The following is a 6,342-nucleotide window of genomic DNA, read 5'->3' as shown; positions in this document are numbered from 1 at the left end:
ATCTGTAAATCCATGAATTAACACTGTGCTATTGTTCAAACAATAGGAAGCTTCAGAGGTGTTGAATCTTCTGTCCAGCTTTTGTCCTTTAATGGGGAGATCTCATCCAGAAACGCAAACCAGATTTTGAAAGAAAGCTCATTTTCTTTAAAACTGTATCTCTGCAATTTGATTAAACTCCAGACTAGAGTGTGAGTTAGATCTTTGCTATGCAATGGCTGAAAACAAGCGCTGTTCTTAGACACATTATGTGCTCAGCAGGAATTCACATATGGCCTTGGACATTAGAATATAGTATTGAGAGAAAATATTGTTGGAATATTGAAGTAATCACCTGTAGCCTATTTTTTAAAAAATCCCTTCTAAATAGCTAAACAGATTGCAGTAGCCTGGTAGGCAGGGAATAAATAGTAGGCTGTAATAAAAATGTCTATATAATTAAGAAAGCAAATGAGATGGAGAGGCTAGGACAGTAGCCTATGCAGTTTGTTCTTACTGAACATTTAAATGCCCTTTCCTCTAGTTACTTGGCAGTGTTGGTTTGACCTTTCAAAGATGAACCTGGTGTCATCATGAATTTTTGGATTGCAGAAGCGGTTTTGGTTTGTTTTTGATCCCAGCTCTGTGCAGCCTCAAACAATCAATGCTCTCTGCTTTAACTTCTATATAAAGTTAGACTGCTATTAATTTTTAATAGAAAACTGTAAAATTCAATGCATTTATCTTTAAAGAGGGCCAAATAAAATTTACTGTAGTTAAATGTAGCTTTTCACATAATTGCTTAAGATACGTTTGACTGTGCTTTAGCTAACAATATCACATTAATTTGTTATTAATAATTTTCTGCAAATGTGACTTGGCAAACAACATTTTAAATTAAGTGTCTGAATGATTTTATTGTACGATTTAACTTCGTTAAGTGTAAAATAAATTCCCATGTACTGGGACAGTTTTTGTTTTACAAAGAGAACATATTGCACCTGTATGCTGAATCACTACCAGCACTTTTATCTTTCTGTAAATTGTTCCATTTAACATTAGTGAGATATGCTGAGATTTAAGACTTCAGAGTACCCGTTCTGTAGGAACTGCAGTGATGTTTTATCAAGCACATCTACTCTTTCAGTTTTATATTTCCTCCTCAAAAATAAGTACTTAAAGAGTATCTCTTGCACACTCCATTTTCTTTATGATGCTCCTTTCTATTGTATCAAACTATAGTGAGAATACCATGGATATTTTCCTGGCCCATTAAAATAATAATTCTTAGATCTTATCTAGACAGCTCAAATTGTAAACAATTGATTGGATTGTCTGTTTTATAAAATTGGCATCTGATTTTTAAGCAAAGAAATAACTATGTACTAGCCTCACATAATCTGAGGTTATCTGAAAGCTAATACTGAGGTCCATGGGCTGGCTTTGTAATCTTTCAGTGCAGACAGAATTCAAGCCATAGTAATTTAATCAGTCTACCACGTTGTGATACGCTGCAGAAGGAGAATATTTCACCAAATGTATGACTACAGCAAGCATTTGTTTTAAAAGATAATTTTCATCTCTTCCTCATCTTCATGCTTTGGAACAAATTCCTGATTTCTCATTGCCAAATCACTTCCAGTCCCAGGCCTTTTTTCAAGAAGTTTTTGCATTCTACCACCAAGTTAAGCATGAGCAGGTGAACCAGGGAAGATGAGGCAAGAGTGGTTTGCGCTAGAATGCTACAAAGCTAAAATTCAGACCGACGCATCTTCTTTTGCTATATAGCAATCAGCGCACCTAATTCAACGTTTATAGTTGAACCATCACCAAATTTTGCTACCAGAAATTCAAAGTCTTCTCTCAACAATCTTCTCGCTCTTATTCTTCTCACAACTCTCCTATGTTAGATATGCCTTTTACCAGCTCTGTTAAAGCCTGACCAGTTCATAAGCTTTTGAAAGTCTCCGCAAGCATTTAGCTGAGACTTGCTAAAGTAAGAGCTAAAATCCCTGCAAACATTCCTACCAAGCATACTCAAACATCACCACATGGTTCCCCCATAGAGGTACTGGGCATGTACTAACTAGCACGTTGCTACAATTAACAGCATTGCCAATCATCCATCATCCCTACAGAACAACTGCTTGTGCTTGAACTCAGAGCAACCACAAAACCCACAGACATACCAGGTCTGAACAAAGAATGCATTTTTAAGCCATGGAGGAGACAAATTGAGAGCTCCTGAGAAAAAGGTGCAAAGCTGGAAAAGGGTTGTCTGTGAAAGGAGCTCTGAGATGAAATGAAAAGGAGCAGGAAAATTAGTTCCTAGTCTGAGTGAAAGGAAAGAGGAAAAAAGCTGTGGGGCAGAGCTGGAATTGAGATTGACCGTCAAAGAAGCTGATCAGTGTGTCGAAGAGCATTGTACTGGATGTCAATTAATCTTGTAGTTTCACATTATGAATTGTGTAATCAGCTCTAAAGTGCCTTAAATGGAGGCACTTACAGATCAATCCTTTTGCCAGCAAGCTCTTTGCTCCCCATGAAATGGAATAATAGTATCTCATCACATCTCGCTGATATAATAAAATTAATAATTAAAAAAAGCACCACAGAAATGGTGAAAATATAGAAAACTCAAAGTTAATAATTTAGTACTATTATCAGATAGGACTTCAATAATGCACACTCAGAGTGTACATCAGATCAAGCGATGGCCCACATCCCTTGAAGTGGGTAAAATGCTTTTACTGCAGTCCTTTATCCATTCATTTAATTGTGCTGTGCAATCAATTAAGCGGAGACTCTTTCAGAAAAGTGGCAGGTTGTCATTGTATCATAGCACCTGTACAGACCTGGCTCAAATTGATATCAGGGAACCAAGCTTAATTCTTTCATTTCAGATAAGCAAGGAAGTATTTTTTGAAAAAAATCTCTTCAAGTCAAAGTCGATACACATTTTGGTAGAAAGCTACGGTGTGCCTACTTCAGCTGTTGATGTGCCAGAGATAAAAAAAGTAGGTTTCTCTGTAGTCAAGAGTGAAAAACCTTATTTTACTTAGTGGCTAATGCCACCTGGTGGCTAGTTAGTGTAATTGACTGAAAGCTGTAAAATGCGTTTTGCGTTTACCTCTAGGTAAACAAGTATTTCCGTAGAAGTACGTTTGCGAGTGAGAATGTTTATGTCTGACATAAAAAAATTTAAAAATAGTGAAAGTAGAAAGGGCTTATTAGTAGAAAGGAATAAAGACCACAGAGAAGCATACATTAAAAAGATATTTCTGGAGGTCAGTGGGATACCTTTATCTAGTTAGGTTAACAGTCCAGTTGACCTATCTAGTAGGTTAACAGTAAGTCAGTGGATAAAACAGATAAATATGAAACAGTGCCAAAGCTCAACGGAAATTAATTAATTAATTATGGAGAAAAATATGTCATCCTACATTGTGACTTTTATCATCATTTATTTCCTTTTAGATAGTCATGATTGTTTCAATGACTCAACATTCCCGTCTCTTTGGAGAAAAAAAAAAACCCAAACATGCAAATTACTTTGGTAGGAAAAATTCTTCCTATCTAAGATTATATTACTGTTATTATTTCCCTAATACATATTTAGCTAAGACGATAACCCTGAAAGCTTGAAAAATGCTGATGCCTAGTCTTGTAAGTGTAGGAGGTGAATAAATACAAGTGTCAAAACTGTTACCTTAAAAGACCAGTCTCCTGCACGTCTTCAGCAAGATCTAAATGCACTTTTTCAAACGTATGTCAATATATCAAAATAGAAAACAGTACTAACAAAACCTTCTTAGATCCAAATTATCCATCATCAAAACAATCTGATAGGGGTGCAGCCTTTTTGCACATCACTTGATTTGAAGTCAAGCGATGTTTTACCATGATAATCTTGCCAGTAACATAGAGAAACCGTTTGCCTAGTGCACGCATATATGAAACTTGAGCAAGGGTTGACCTTGTAAAATACCACAGTTTTGCTGTATAGTTAGCTTAATACTTAAGAGGAAAATTGATTACAAGGAACCACATAATAACATAGGTTCTTTTCAGACCTAGCTTCAATGGCTTATTGTTTTCCGTATTACTTTGGGTTTAAAAAATAGCATAGCTATCAGTATATGCCTTGGACTGCACTATATTTAATTTCCAAAATTATATATATTTTACTTAATTGTTCCCTCAGTTCTTAAGCAACAGAAATTCCTCTTTATATACTCAAAATGCAGTCTCCTTTATGAAATTGCTGTTGCTTTTAAAACTATAAGCTTTCACTTACTTCCTTGAGGTCCTGTAACAAACTACACTAAAAAAGGCATCAGCTTCTTTTCATGTTAGATTTCATTGTTCATTTGCCACTTGATGTCATCATCCTTTGACATAGTTCAATTGTAGATTACATGACTATCTCTCTTCAGGCTTGAAGTAAGATTAAAAACCAACCCCCAGCCCTCTATGTCTCTGACTGATCTTTTGGTTAAGCTAGAAACCTCTGCTTTGTAATAAATACAGAATTATTATGAACACACTAACAGAACTATAATTGCAATACACTTTACTTTTTATAGTTCATATATCCAAATGCATTTATTTCCTTGATTCAACCTGGATATTGACACTTAACAACTCAGCATGTAGTACTGTTTCATGGAAATATTTTTATTGAGGCTGTAGAACCGTGTTTTTTTTGTTTTTTTTTTTTAAGGAGACTAGTATGTTTAAAAAGAATCCTTCCAGACAGATCTATGATTGCCTGTGCAGAGGAAGTATGGGTACTTGTACTCACTAGTTAGAGAGTAACTGTTTTTTCCTGGTTCTCTCGTTTTTTTCCTGGTTTTCTTGCTTTATGGCTCTTTAGCAATAGCTAACACCTTCTGAAATGAAAAGAAGCTGTAAAATGAGAAGCAAAACAGTGTTCCCTCCCTTGCCCACTTTACCTTTCACAGATAAATGATTTTATTTTCTTAAACTCTGATTACAGTTTCCAACAGGATACAGATTCCAACAGAATGAGGAAATTACTTCCATATATTCTTATATTTATAACAATGTTCCAGAAGTATAGACTCCATTCTGTCAGTGGGCCAAGACCCTAAAATAAGATCTTAAAAAATATTTGTATATTAATTCATACTATAATCTGTGTAAGTTAGGAACCTAAATATTGTCAAAAGTATTGGTCACTGTGATCACCAGAGTTTTCATACTGTAAATGTATTTATGTTAGTATTTGTCATACTAATAATGTATCTGCAAAGAAGGCTGTTTTTCTTCAGCGGAAATTAATTAGAAACACACAAGCACTTAGTAAAGCACGTACGTACTTGGGCTTACAATTTTATTAAACTCTTTCATATTTTGGTGACTTTATGAATGGCTGTTGCAAACTGTATGTTTTGGGTTTTTTTCCCCAGCTAGGGGGAAATATCCATATTTAATTTTAAGCTATTGATTATGTGTTATGTTTCTTCAGTTGCTGTACACTTAGTGAGATCTCAGCTTCCCAAAGACTTCCATGAGCAAGATGATACAAGTGTAACAGTAAAAGCATTCGTCTGATTAGGCAAAGTGGTTCATCATTGTTTTTCACATTAAATATATCTTATAATACACTATTACAGAGTACCTCTAAGGTTAATGCTGCTTTTATAGAAACCGGGAAAACAGTAAAACACAAACAGAGCATTTGCAAGCCTGCTATATTTAGTAGATAGTACTTCTTATGAAATGATGACTAAATTAATAGTATTGAGATCACTAGAACTGTTGAGACCTACTAATAAGCAACCGAATTACCAGAGCCCTCCAGTCAAGCTGCTTGTTAACAAAAAGACAGTATTTCTACTCTGTGTGAGTGTAAAATTCCCATTGGATTTTTATTAAATGATTGTCTTTTTGTGCTGCTTTGATTTGTGAGCAATTGAGGACTTGGAATAAAATGCAGAAAAACAGCGTTTGGAGAAGCCTGTGTAAGTAACTGCCGTTTCTACCAGCAAACTCCCAGTTACAGCCGGTACTTATTTGCTTTCTTGATAAGAAAAACCCGATTTTGCAAGCCCCTATATATGAACACCTTTAGTCATACGAGCAGCCCCGCAGATGACCTCTGCAAGCTTTTACAAGGACAATCTCTCCGTAAAACCCACGGGGCAAGACCCAAGCGCGCAACCAGGACGCTCGTCAACACCTCCAGCCTTTGGAGGCGGCAGAGAAGTTACGTGCCCTTAACGCGTTCCGCAGGGCCCCGGTTCTTCTGGGGGTTCGCGCCGGGCAGCGACTTATCCCAGAGCACAGCGCGCCTCTCCGCGCACGCTGGCCCGTCCCGGCACTGGGCCAGCCCGGCTC

The sequence above is a fragment of the Chroicocephalus ridibundus genome, chromosome 8 (genome assembly GCF_963924245.1).
Source record: "Chroicocephalus ridibundus chromosome 8, bChrRid1.1, whole genome shotgun sequence".
Lineage (NCBI taxonomy): Eukaryota > Metazoa > Chordata > Aves > Charadriiformes > Laridae > Chroicocephalus > Chroicocephalus ridibundus.
The sequence above is the reverse complement of the archived record's forward strand: the minus strand, read 5'-3'. Positions refer to the sequence as shown.